Genomic DNA, 12,790 nt, shown 5'->3' with positions numbered 1-12,790 from the left:
CCTTAAGCTGTTCACTGTCACGAAACTCGTGCTTCCCAAAGTTGCGAGACTGACTGGTCCATCCTTACACTTCTATTTCTATGCGATTAGCATTCTGTTAGAATATGCGCCTCTGAAAACTAACGCCATTAAAAGTTAGCAGTGCTTAGGCTTAGCTGAATAAAATAAGTGCGCGCGCCAGGTCGGCGGCAGTCGCGGCACGAGCTTCGAACGAATGTGGTGCGCGCCTCTTTTCTTTGGGGACAATGAACAATTTTGGTGACGAGGATCAAGCAGTAATTGCAAGACAGCAATTTACGGCACCCTTGGGCTCTTCCAGCCCCACGTCCAGTCATGGCAAAAATATTTAGAACGGATGGAGCAATTCTTCGATGTCAACGGATACGTGCCACGCTGTTTTCGTATTTCTGAGTTGCTGTGTTTCTAGGCCGTACTGCATTCTGCAGAGTCTTCTTGTGCCGGGGTAGAACTACTCTGGCAATATTCCTGCGAACCCTGAGCAACCAGTTTTCGCCGAAACCCTCAGTCGTAATGAGTCGTTTCAAGTTCATACTCCGGCGTCCGCGAAGAGGAAGCTCTCGGAACACGGTGATTTCTGAACGTTCCTCAGCGATTTGCTTAGAGTCGTCGGACTTAAGAGTTCCATCGGCTTGGAAAAAAAAGAGCATTAAGATTCATTTCTAGAAGCAGAGCGACTTGTAACTACAGCTCTCGTATTGCTTGACTGCGACCCCAAGAAAGATCTTTTCACCTGCGATGCCTCTCCGTCGGGTCGCATTTGCATCTATAGAAGCCTGTAATCTGCCGAGAAGAAAAACTGCCAGCTCGACAAGAAAGCTTTAGCGTTATTTCATGGCGTTGCAATATTCCACCACTCTGGGGAAGATATTTTTGTCGCTGTTACAGATCTCAAGCCGTTATTCGGATTCTTGGCCAAGACAAGGCCATTTCTTCTAGAATTGCACGTTGGGCCCTTGTGTTATCTGCTTACAACTATACCTTGAAGTATAGCTCAGGAACAAAGAGCATGCTGATGGAGTCAGTCATTTGCCACTGAAATGTGACAACTTTACAGCAGAATGTCCCTCAGACATTCATTCTGGAAGCGCGTTACCTCTGAGTTTTGTCATCTGCAGCAGTAGCCCAGGCTTCGACAGAAAGGCCCTGTCTTGTGTAAAGTTGATGATATACTTTTGCAAGTAGCTCAACTTCCACAAGAGGCTCAATCGAAACCATTCAAGGCACCTGAGCTTAGTCTTCGGGAAAACGCTGTTCTCTGGAGAACCAGAGTCATAATCCCCGCGCCAACATTTATAGTAGCTTTGAATAAATTTCCACCATGCAATGTTTCTAGTAGACGTACAACTACTTTATACTGTCTTAATTTTTGCGTGCGTAGTTATCAAACCAAATTATGAGCGTTGTCGCATTAATAACAGTGCACCCACACAGAAAATCAGTGGATTTCATGTAGGCAAACGCGCTTGAAAGGAGTTAAAAACAAAAGAAGAAAACGGCTAACTCTCTTCACCGACGTAGCCCGCTATATCTTGCGAGCAAGACAAGCATTGGCCGTTAAATCGAGTAGGAGCTGTGCCTTAAGATCTAAGCCCGCATATTTTTAACACTTTTCCTCTGTACATAACGACAAATTTACAAGTCAGCATTGTTGAAATATACGAGAAATTTTATATGTTAATATTAAGCTGTAATGCACATGTCTTTTATCTCAAAACTTCAGAATAGACTTTGAGCACAGTGGAAGAACTTAAAAACACGCTTCGTGTTCCGGCACAGTATAGACTGATGAGGCCCGTGACCGGAAGTTCCTCGGGGCCGCTTCTCTCGCTGGTGTTATCGCGCGAGTGAAACCGTTAAAGCTGAATGCGGTTTGCGGCGGAAAAAAAGTGCAATATTCTATAAAGTGGCACCAGAGGCACGGTATGTCGTTAACTCTTGATATTGAAAGAACAGCGTGATATGGCACGGTTTCCACACTGGAAACCCCGTTTATTTCTCTCTACAGACTGGTAAAAAATGCCGCGTTCGCGAAGCGTTTGCGAGGCCTCCTGTATACCATACTACACCGCGAAAGCAGATAGCCTATACCGAAGCGCAATAAAATTAAAAGACAAGACGCGCGTCAATTTTCTTTTTTTTTTGTCGGATAGTGGAGGAAGATAAGTACGCACAACTAGCTCTTCGTATCGTTTCAATCGTGCACCGTCACTTTCACGGGTCGTGTTGTTCTTACCAAGGGAGGAAGGAACTATCGGTACACATGAAGGCACGCCGCATAATACGCCCGCGGTCACCTTAAAACTGCTGGGGAGGGGGGCGGGGGTGCAACTTACAGTATTCGTTGTAAGCGCATACTGACGGTCCCGCTTTTCCTTTTTTTTTTTTTTCGCTGGCGACATAACCATGCCGCACATAGGCCACCGGGACGAGTGATGGCGGCGTCCCTTCGACGCAGCAGCTTACCTCGTAAAGCGGGCGCACAGCGGTCCTCCTCAGCGCGACCTAGCCCAGTGGTCTGTCGCACTTTCCGCGGCCACTGCTGAGCTGCCTGCGCATGGACGCGTCGTCGCGCTGTGCTGGCCCGCGAACCGAGAAGCCTTGCGAGTTGTTCCGCGGCGCCTGAAAGGAACAGCCGCTCCACTCACTACCTGCCTCTTCGTCCTCCTCTTCTCGTGCGCCTTCCGAGTCTCGCGGTAGAAGACGAGGCTAACGAAGACGAGAAACGAGACTGCGAGAAACGCTTCGCTCTATTGGTCCAACTTTATCAGTGCCTGTGATCCTATCTTTTGGAGCCTCCATTATTGGGTTCAGCCACAGAAATGTTTGCTTGGCAATCCAAAATTACCTCATTGAAACCAATCGATTTCCATGTTAGATTGATCGTTCTCCCTCCCAACGATAGCTTTCTTTTATTTCTTATCTATTATTAATTATTATTGTTATTTTAAATTATTATTATTATTTTATACCCGGTTTTCATCTGATTATTTCCTTTTTTCTCCAAACACAAAACGTTTACTTTCAAGTTCCAACACTTAAATTGTTGACGTACTCCCTTGTCATCATTATTATTTTTATGCACCTAATTGAACCACCCGATTCTTGGCCAATCCCCCACTGTGGGTATGTGCCACGGCCACTCAGGACAACAACAAACGAGGGTAGGGGGGGGGGGGGGGGGGAGAGACAAAGAGAGAGATTTATTGCGTGATTTTCTGCAATTTGTTCATTCGGCCAGGTTATACATGAAAATTCTTTGTTGTTGTTGTTGATCTTCGGGATATCTATATATAGCTTAGTGCCTGTGGCGTTGCACTGCCGACTTTGAGGTCACGGGTTCGATCCTACGACCTCGAGACCATGGTGTCGCGTCATGGCCAGCTGTATGTGCGGCTTCACAGCGCTACATAACGTAATTAATGACCTTTTTCATATAACTTCACACCGTCTTGAATGAAAGAATGAAAAAAAGAAAGTCCAGCGCCACATATATCTCTTTTCGTGCTTCTTTCCTGCGATTCCGTTTTCTCTTGCTAATTTTCTTTACCGGCTACTTTAATATATACGGCGCGCTGTGATTTGCTCTGCAATACTGGCACGGGATCGGATGCTGCCGCTGATCACCCCAACCTATCTTCTGTAACATTGAAAAAGAGCGCGGTCATCCTCACATGCGTTCCCTCTATCCAATAGCTGCTTAGTTCCGAGCCCCCGCGGCTCCCTCAGCTCTCTCTACTTCTCTCTTACCGTCTCTCTGCTCAATCATGACGCGTGCCTGCAGAATCCATCGGTCTCAAAACGAAGGAGGCGTCCAGACACGACTCAGTGCGAGAGAAAATGCCTGCTTTCCTCGAGAAAGTTCCGTTTATACAGTTCAGCAATAACGAACGGTTACGTCAGATTTGATCGAATGACTGATCGGAATGCTTGAAGTTGGCTTAGAGAAAAAAGCTTGAATTTTAACCGGCAGCTAATGTAGATAGTTGCCGCAGAGTTGAAGCAATAGGCTGGTTGCTGAAAACCCATAAACCGAACTGGACAAACACAGCACGGCAAGATTGATTTCTTCCGCTCAGCAGGTACGGAGAAAGTCTGATCGCGCGCTCTCTTTCTTTCTCCTTTTGCTCACATTTTTGTTCTCTCTCACATTTTTTGCCGTCTTTGCTTAATAGCTAACATTTTAGTTACAGCTCAGCACCGTCATCATGTCAAGGATAAATACAAGCTTCTGCTCCGAACTACATAAAAAAAGTATGGGCGACAAAGGCCTACACACACACAAACAAGCACAAGTGCGGACGCGCAGCACGGGAGAAGACACCTTGGCGGCTTATCTAAGCTAATATGGTGTAGGCGCGCGCAGCCGTGGCAATGAGCCGTTAGCAGTGGCGTAGCTAGGTCGTCTGGCACCCGGGCCCATAGGTCTTCTGCCAACACCCCCCCCCCCCCCCCCCCCCACCCCTCCCGGGCGTAGTCGAGGAAGGCGAGGATATCGACAATTTCCGGGGGTCTTCAGACGTATATGACACTCCCCTCCCCTCCCCACTGGCCCCTTGCACCCGGGGCCCACGGCCCCCCGCACTGCCCCCCCCCCTCCCCAGTTGCTACGCCACTGGCCGTTAGTATGACCACGCATTTGCATTTACAAAGTTCAGTTTCAGACAGCGGCCCGACCACCGGCCCGACGTCTTGAAATGTTTCCTTTGACAGCCCATGGAAGCGTGATAGTGTCACTAGAGAGCGATCGCCAATCGGAAAACTCTTCTCATTTAATTATTGTGTCGTGCACTGTATGCACTCCGCTAACAAGGTTAACAAAATTAGAATTCTCCAAAAGTCGACGTGTTTTGATTTCGTTAGTAAAGCTTCATGGCTAACGGTATAAATGTAATTACACATTAAAAAAAAAGAAAACGAAAAAAAAAACGACCTGTAGTGAGGAGCGGATTGTTGCTGAATACAGCTCGCTGTTCTGAAGGCGAAATATATGCCGTATGTGGTGCACAGTTCTATGATATGTCAGAGCGATGTCCTTGAGACGATAGGGTTTGCCGAACAATGGTACAAAAAAGCCAGCGACGTTCGCGCTATGCGATTTGGCTTGTATAAGCTTGTTTTTGTAGTTTGTTTTACATAACTAGAGAGTCTTCAGAAACATGTATGCTTATTTCGTCGTCTACTTCGCAAGGAGTTCTTTGCATCGGCAATGTCCAGCCAACTGATTCAAAACCGAAACTCGTTCAATTTTGCCGCCTTCGTCGGCTCGCGCCTCGCCGGCCTCTGCTTTCGACCGGCAGATGTCTCTGGGAAACTGCGGCACTCGCGGTGGCTGACGGGATCTCCCGACTTCCTGTGTCTGTGTGTGCATGCATATCGGTTGTCGGCGATCGGTGCGCCCGTCTCGAACCGGTGTTTGGACCTTTTGTGCCGTCTCCCCGGAATTACAAGGTGCAGCCAGTGTTTTGAACAGGTAAGCGCGTGCGAGTGCCCGCCAGTTTGTCGCTTTTATTTTTTTTCCTCCGACGCTTCCGCCGTCGTCAGAGCGTGCTTCGGCCGACGCGGGACGACCGAAGCAGCGCAGCTCGGTTTTGAGTCCGTGTCGAGCCATGCAGGAGGTTGAGTGGCGGGGGGAACAACCCGGTGGCACGTCTCCAAATGGGTCTTCCGCCGGGCCCTCCCTGCTCCAATGAAAGGGCTTACCTCGCGAACTCACTGCCATTTATATCGCCGACTCCCGGCCACCACGCAGCGCGGGGCGTTTGCCCGTCTGCCCGCCGTCTGAAAAGACGCGCTTCGCTCGGCCAAGCCGCTGCCGATCGGAAAGTACTGCAGTGCCTCGATCGTCGCTTCTACGCCGTCTTATTTCGGATGCGTCAGTTTCTCAGCGCCTGTGTTCGCAGCCGCTCCGGAACTAAATACCCATCCTTCCGTGCGGGTTTGTTTCCGCCGAAACCAAGTCGCTGTCTTGTGAAACTGCAGGTGCTGACCGTTTGTTCGTCACCCGATACCTTGACCCTCTGATACAGCAGCTCCCGTTGTTCAAGTGGCGCTGACTCGTTCCTTCGCTGATAATCGCAGCGAGGCGGCGAATCGCTGTGTTCGCTGCATATGTTGCGAAGGGTCTTGTTTCTCGCGTTCCTATTGTAGTTCCTTTAGCAAGCGCTGTTTGTTGTATACGTGACTATTTCTGGTTTACGATTCGGCCGGCCTTCGGGAACGCGCGTAGGTCATCAGCGCTCGGAAATACGTCGTGCGTGTCGCCGCCGGTACACTTTGGCAACTTTCCGTATGCCCGAGCTTTATTCAGGCTCTGCGAGGTTATTTTACAAGTGGCCACGTATACACAACAACCTTTGTTTAATAGACGTGCGGTGCAAATTGAGCTAAGAAAACAACCCGTTTGTGGGCTGTCAACGTAAGAGGTGTCTCTTAAAAGGCCTGCCACATTTAGTCAATTTGCGTGAGATGATTTCGTGGAGGCCGTGATCGGCTGTAGAAGTCACCGCGTCGCGATCTTAGAGCCCCACGGAGATGACGTCAGTAGATACACGTGAGGATAGAGGTGCGATGTGTGAGCGCCGTGGCGACGTGTGCAGTTAGTCAAGAACGAGAGCGTTGTCTGATTTGAAGCTGAAGAGCAAAATCGTAATAGCGCGGAAGGCAGCGATGTGTGCGGAGCCTCGACTCGCCAGCTGTTCGCTACGAGTGCACTGTGCTCTCCCGGTATTTCAAAAGAACTCGCCACAGTCGCTCAGGCACGTGCCTCGTCCTCAGAGTGGAATGTAAGCCGCGCTTCACATTTCCTGAAGACGTCACTGCGTGAAAAAGACGCTCACGCTTTATCGTAAGCGCTGGCTTGCGCTGTAGTGGACACCTGTTTTGTTCGACAGCTCATTAGAGAACACTAGAACACTGGCGAACATTAGAGACACGGGAGGAACACAAGCAGCTGCGTCCGCGTCTATTCGTTCCTTTTGTGACGTGTTCCACAAGTTCTGCTGCTACGATCCTCGAAGAATCAACCAGCTAGCTCGGTTAAACACCCTTTTGTCATTAGAGAAACCCTAAATGAGACTTACTTATAATTCGCTAATGCGGTGCCAGTGGCATATGATTTCCATTGTTTTACATAAAGTGTGAGGTCTATTGTAGGGTCATATAAACTTGTACAATTCTGTATAGTATTCCGCGCTTTTAATTAACGCGAGGTGATCACTTTTAATATTGCATAAACAGGCGCATCTAACGTAACAAATGGTTCCCGTTAACAAAACGTAAAGTCGCTGGGACAGATTTCAAACGCGACGTCCCCATTGTGCAGCCATAATCGGCGAGCATTTTCGTATCAGTGCACTCATTCGGCTGCTGAAAATCCGCATTTGAATGTAACACTGTGGAGAGTGCACTATACTGCCTAAAGAGTTGGCAATTTTTATTTTGTTTTTTTATTGGTCTCACTTTTTTTTTTCTTCTTTCTGGCTTCTTGTGTACGCTATCCACTGGCTGGAGACACTCGTGACTGATAAAGGGATTTCAGCGCTGCTACGGTAACTGCTGGAAAAGAACTGATAACGGGGTCATAAAGGGTGTGGGCGGATGCTGGGACAATAGCGCAAGCTATAACGCGCTTTCTCTTTGCGCCTCTGTTGATCCTGCATATATGACGCAATAGCGCGCGTACGCCATGCAATGGTGGACTTATGGTACCATTACCGTGCTGACGCTGATACCGGTGCTTGGACGCGAAAGAAAAATGTTTTGCAAACTCGTACGATGTGCTGGGACCCGGCTGATAACACTCGTCGGCGAGTCGGACCAGCGCTTCTGAGGCGCTTATTTGCCGACCATGGGCTCTCGGTGATACATCTAGCCTCGGATGGATCAGAACGCTCATCACTTTGTCTCTCTCTATGCATATGCTGTGAGGGCCTGCGGGGCCATTTAACAAACGCAGTCAGCTATACTATACATGTAAACTAAGGTAAACGATTTGAGCGCCGTGCAAATGGCTTGTAAATAATTTTTCACTCTTCCTTACTATGCTTCCTGCTATCTATTACCTCTCCCTGACCTTTGCAACCATACACATTCCCCCTATGTATATGATGGTCACCGTTCAGGTGTCATCAGAGTCAGCTAGACCGCTTGGCGACCGTCTTCCTTTCATTCTTTTTCTAATTTTAGAATGAATAAACAACTAATGACTTCTGCATCATCGATGGGCACTCATTGACTTCTTGGGTTACGCGTAGAAAAGAGCACATATGCCTACGATGTGCAAGCCTTTGAGGAGCCACGTCTCTGTGGCACCGCGATCACGTTCTTGTCTCCTGCGCACTTTCTTTTTGCTTGCGGAAACGCAGCAGTGTTCAACTGCGGAGTGGCTGTACAGGGAGCCACGACATCATCAATCGACCGTTGCTTAAGAGGAAGCTTTAGCTCGAGTGCTTCTATCTAAATACACGCAAAAGGCAAATGCGTTTTTTTCGGCAACCACTGCACCAAATTTGACGAGGTTTGTTGCATTTAAAGGAAAAACGTAAAATCTAGCGACTGTTTTTTTATAATTTTTTATTTAGGTCGTCACCATTTTATAAAAAATGGCAAAAATCGCAAATATTAGCAATGAAAAATGATGTCACAATTCTGTGAATTGCGTCTAATGGTACATCTAAAGCGGACAAAATTGACATGTTACACGTGAATCTCAAAACGTTTAGTAATATGAAAATGCAGCTTTTGCAGAACCCTTGTACACAACGTAAAGAATTCAGGTAAGATATAAATTGGCATATCGAATTTGTCCGCGTTTAATGCTCTAATAGATGCCGTTTGCAGAACCGCGATTTCTGCTCTTGATGGAGTTATTAATTTGTAAATTTGGTGCTTTTATTTTGTTAGACCGCCGTATTTTTGAAAATTCTTGTAACAACATTGAAGCCCTAGATCGAAATTCCGCTGCCTACACTCAGTAGAGTTTAACTTTCTTTCTCAAGTACAACAAATTTCGTTAAAATCGGCCCAGTGGCTATATCAGAAAAGCGTTTCTGCGTTTCACATGTATTTGAATAAGCCGCATCGGAGTTGGACAGACATAAAATGTCTGTCCAATACATTGTCGTTGCTGGAAGGACCAGAAATTCGCTTTCTGGATTCGCGACAATTCTCCGAAAATAGAACTCCGAAAGCCCGCTTTGGAATTTCATTCGGACTTCAAGTTGCATAGCGCAGACGTAACGACCACAAGAAGGACAAGACGACGCACAAAGCTCAAACTACCAACACAGGCTTATTTGTCCAGAGCATAATTTTGTACGCCAGCACAACGTCACCGCACACGCGCAAATAATTGCCTCCCAAGAAAAACGAGTTCTTTCCCGGTTAGCTTGACAGATGGGATGCTTATGCGCTCAGGCCCTGATGTCAAAATATTTTCAGCCTCAATGATTTCTCCCGTGAGCTGTTCATGCGTGAAGCGTACAACGGTGCATGCGCTGTACAGTGGGTCACATCCGCAGGATTTACAATGTGTATAACGAGCCAACCATCGCGTGCATTTTCTTGACATTGTATTCTCTGCCCGGTATACTTCTTACCACAAGATAGGGGGATCCTAGAGAGAGGATGTGGAAGTTTCGGCATCCGCCAACCGCAGAACAGTCTTCAGCGGACTTTAAAAAAAAAGGAAGTGCAACTTTTATATCGTATTACGGTCAAAATTAAAAGCAGTTAGATTTCAGCTCCCCCGGAAACATCTTGGGCTCTGCCATCGTAACGACGGCGATATAGGAGGCCCAAGGAATGTGAAAAGGAACACAATATCACATTCGTTCGCTGCTGCTCTAGCAGCGTCGTCTGTACGAAAGCGTTTGTATATGCTGCGGCACAGTGAGGACGTAGAAGCGATTTTAGACGGGAGCGGATCGCGCGCAACGCTACCGCTTGAGTAAGAAATCTGTTACGCGTGCTGGTTCCGCGCGCGTCGCTCTTGAGTGAGCAAATCGCTCTCTGCGTGAGGAGGTCACCGCCAAGGCCGGCGTGCGAGAGTGCGCGACCTTCCCGTTCTGTCACCTGTCGGCTCGGCGTTTTGCGTGTTGCCGCCACCTGGCCTCGTCCATTGCCAATGCTGCTCCTTCCCCTGCCTTTCCGCCTATTCTTAAGCCGGCCTGCTGCTCTCCTTCTTTTTTTTTTCCATCGGAGTCGGTCGTAGTGGATTTCTACATTCCTCGATGTCGCTCCCGCGGCACTATACTCGTTACGTGGATGAATGCCCCTCCCCCCTCCTCTTTTTTTTTTATCGAAGAAACGTGGGAGGCAATGTTAAAGGCACAGAGCCTGGAAGATCAGCGAAGTCTGGTGGACCGGGCCCGGGCTGCGGCATTAGCCGACGGCTTTCTGGACCAAGAGAGCCGCCCACCTAGTGCGAAGAAAACTTTCTCGTTGTTTCTTACAATAAGCGTTCATTCCTCCTTATTCTTCAGGGAACACGGAATCTTGGATGCTGCAGGTTGACGACTTTTGATTTTTCCTCCGGTGTCGTCATTGCGAACTCGCACGCATCCAAGTCGACTTTCTGGTTTTATCAACTTGGCAACTTGTGGCTCTCTTACGTTCTCGCCGGAATCGCCTCGGTTCCATGCCACATCGCAGGTCGGACCGCTTTTTTGCGAACCCGATCTTCGAGCTTGGCTGCCACGTCCTCGCCGCGAAGAACTGCTTTCTTGCACGGATCTTGCCATAGTCACTTCTCTTTCCGAGTACCCATGGCCTTCTTCGTCCACCGTCGAAACGGGCTGTATACTCTCGACAGAGTCGTTCTCTCGACTGTGTTGCCGTCCAGTTAGGCGCACGCTAATGTGTCTCGTGCAATCTCAGTCAGGTATATGAGACAGACGACGGGTAAACAGCACCTTGCTGTAACGAACCCGGCGCCGAGCAGTAGGCGAGCGTGATCGCTGTCGGCACTTGGCGCCTTCTTCCCAAGCACCTTTCGCCCGCCGCTGTCGCGCGCGCGCTTTGTTCGGCGGGATCGATGTCGTAGTCTGACGCCATGTATCACCGGAGCGGCCACATCGATTACCGTTACGGATGTAGTAAGGTGGAAAGTCCTTTGGTCGGTACACGCACACGCAGACAGACACACAGAGAGAGGCCCAGCCTTACGAGTATTTTGCCAATAGCTGATACGGTGCTTATGATTGTTGCGCCACCTATTGGCTGTGGACAATTTCCATAGTGCAGTCGATATGTAGACATAGTTACAGCCGGCCACAAAAGGTCTGGGGGCATGGTTTCCACGACAAATGTCAATTTATGCTATGTTAACGCATTTGATGCTTCTAATTTAATGGTTCCCTCTTTATAGCCATATAGCAAAAACTACACTGTTTGCTCAGACTTTGATTTAGATGTTATATGAGCCCAAGCATTGCGGGAATAATTTGTTTTTTTAAATTCGTGTCCCGCAAAACTTTTGTAGCCGACTGTCCCTGCACGGTTAAACAGCTATTGACTACTGTGTGCATATAGGTTATGTAAAAACTAGCTGCAAATTCGATAGGAATGCAAACTTATACTATGTAGTATTCCTGTATACCGTGTGGAGACTGTCTACCTTAATTTGATAGAGGCGACATGTGCTACAGCTTACGCGCCCGTGTGATTTCCGATCATTTTCGTCATGCTGAAAGCTTTAACTGAGCGAGTTGGCTCGTGCCTCAAATATTAGATGCAAACACGTTTGAGCGCCGGCGTAGACTTCAACCGTCTGAAGTACAAACTCCTAGGTCGGCACCACGTATGTGTGATGAATAATTGAAACACTTATTCGAAGTCGTCACTGATCACAAATAAGCTTTTATCGCGTTTTTGTCCAAAACGTAGACGCGGTGAATGACAGACGCCGCGGTAGGAGAGAGAGTTCAGGTTGGTTTTGACGACGTTATATAGAGGTGTCTTTCATCTTCTTTAACGTCTTTTATTCTTTTACGCGCGCCTAAGTATACGCGGACTTTTCTTTTTGGATTCCGCTCCACCGAAATTCAGCTGTTTCAGTCGGGAGTCGAACTCGCCACCACGTGCGCTCAGAGCTATATATAATACGAAAGAGAATAGCGAGCACGTGTTTTCCTGCGGGCATGCATGCCAATTGGAACCTCCCTTTGTTTCTGCTGCCTGCAACTCGCACTTCTCGCAATGAAGAATCTGTCACGTGCCGCTTCTCAGATTTCGGCGCATGATCGGGGAAGGTTGCGGGCCTCGAACGCAGATGTGGCGTTCGCTTTCATGCATGCAGGCACGTCGTCGCGCGTGCACTTGCCCGCGGTGGGGAATGCCGGAAATGCAAAAAAAAAAAAAAAAAAAGAAAGAAAGAGCTACGACATATAAAAATATGCGGCGAAGCAGTTGAAGGATGCATTGTGCGCTTGATCGCGGGGCCTGCGCAACGCACCTGTTCGCCTTCTGGTGGATCCTTATAGGCCGCGATCATTTCTGGCATCGCTGCACCCCGAAGGTTTTTTGCGTGCGAGTTGCATTTACGCCGTATTGTATGCTGAACGTCATGTGTAGGGTGTTTCGCGTAACTCGAACCAAGTATTTAAAAAAAAAATGGTTAATTGCAGGTAAAGGTAACCGTCAAATGTGGGGTGCAGTCATGTGGCGCTCTTTAGAGTATGTTTTTTTATATTCTGCTTAATTAGTTAACTAAGATCAATTATGCAAATATTTTAGTATTCACTTTAGGACCAAGTGCGTTTCGTTTAAGTTG

General features: G+C 48.1%; 2 protein-coding genes across 10 annotated transcripts in view; one reads left to right on the top strand and one right to left on the bottom strand.

The window, feature by feature from the left end:
• The window catches only part of LOC126541930 (uncharacterized), a 30,948-nt gene extending 27,978 nt beyond the window's left edge, over positions 1-2,970 (bottom strand). Inside the window, exon 1 of the mRNA XM_050188902.3 lies at positions 2,485-2,970. The gene's annotated coding sequence lies outside the window, so the exon portion shown is untranslated. The remainder of the gene's footprint in view (positions 1-2,484) is intronic.
• Positions 2,971-5,353: 2,383 nt separating this feature from the next.
• EndoA (SH3 domain containing GRB2 like, endophilin-A) overlaps positions 5,354-12,790 on the top strand; it is a 115,505-nt gene continuing 108,068 nt past the window's right edge. For 6 of the 9 annotated variants that reach the window (XM_050188235.3, XM_050188241.3, XM_050188237.3 and 3 more), the window contains exon 1: positions 5,356-5,491. The gene's annotated coding sequence lies outside the window, so the exon portion shown is untranslated. Of the gene's footprint in view, positions 5,492-12,790 lie in introns of all 9 variants that reach the window. The other 3 variants (XM_050188236.3, XM_055076687.2, XM_055076686.2) reach the window with 2 other exon arrangements.

The sequence above is a fragment of the Dermacentor andersoni genome, chromosome 2 (assembly GCF_023375885.2).
Source record: "Dermacentor andersoni chromosome 2, qqDerAnde1_hic_scaffold, whole genome shotgun sequence".
In the NCBI taxonomy this organism is placed as follows: Eukaryota; Metazoa; Arthropoda; class Arachnida; order Ixodida; family Ixodidae; genus Dermacentor; species Dermacentor andersoni.
The sequence above is the reverse complement of the archived record's forward strand: the minus strand, read 5'-3'. Positions and strand labels throughout refer to the sequence as shown.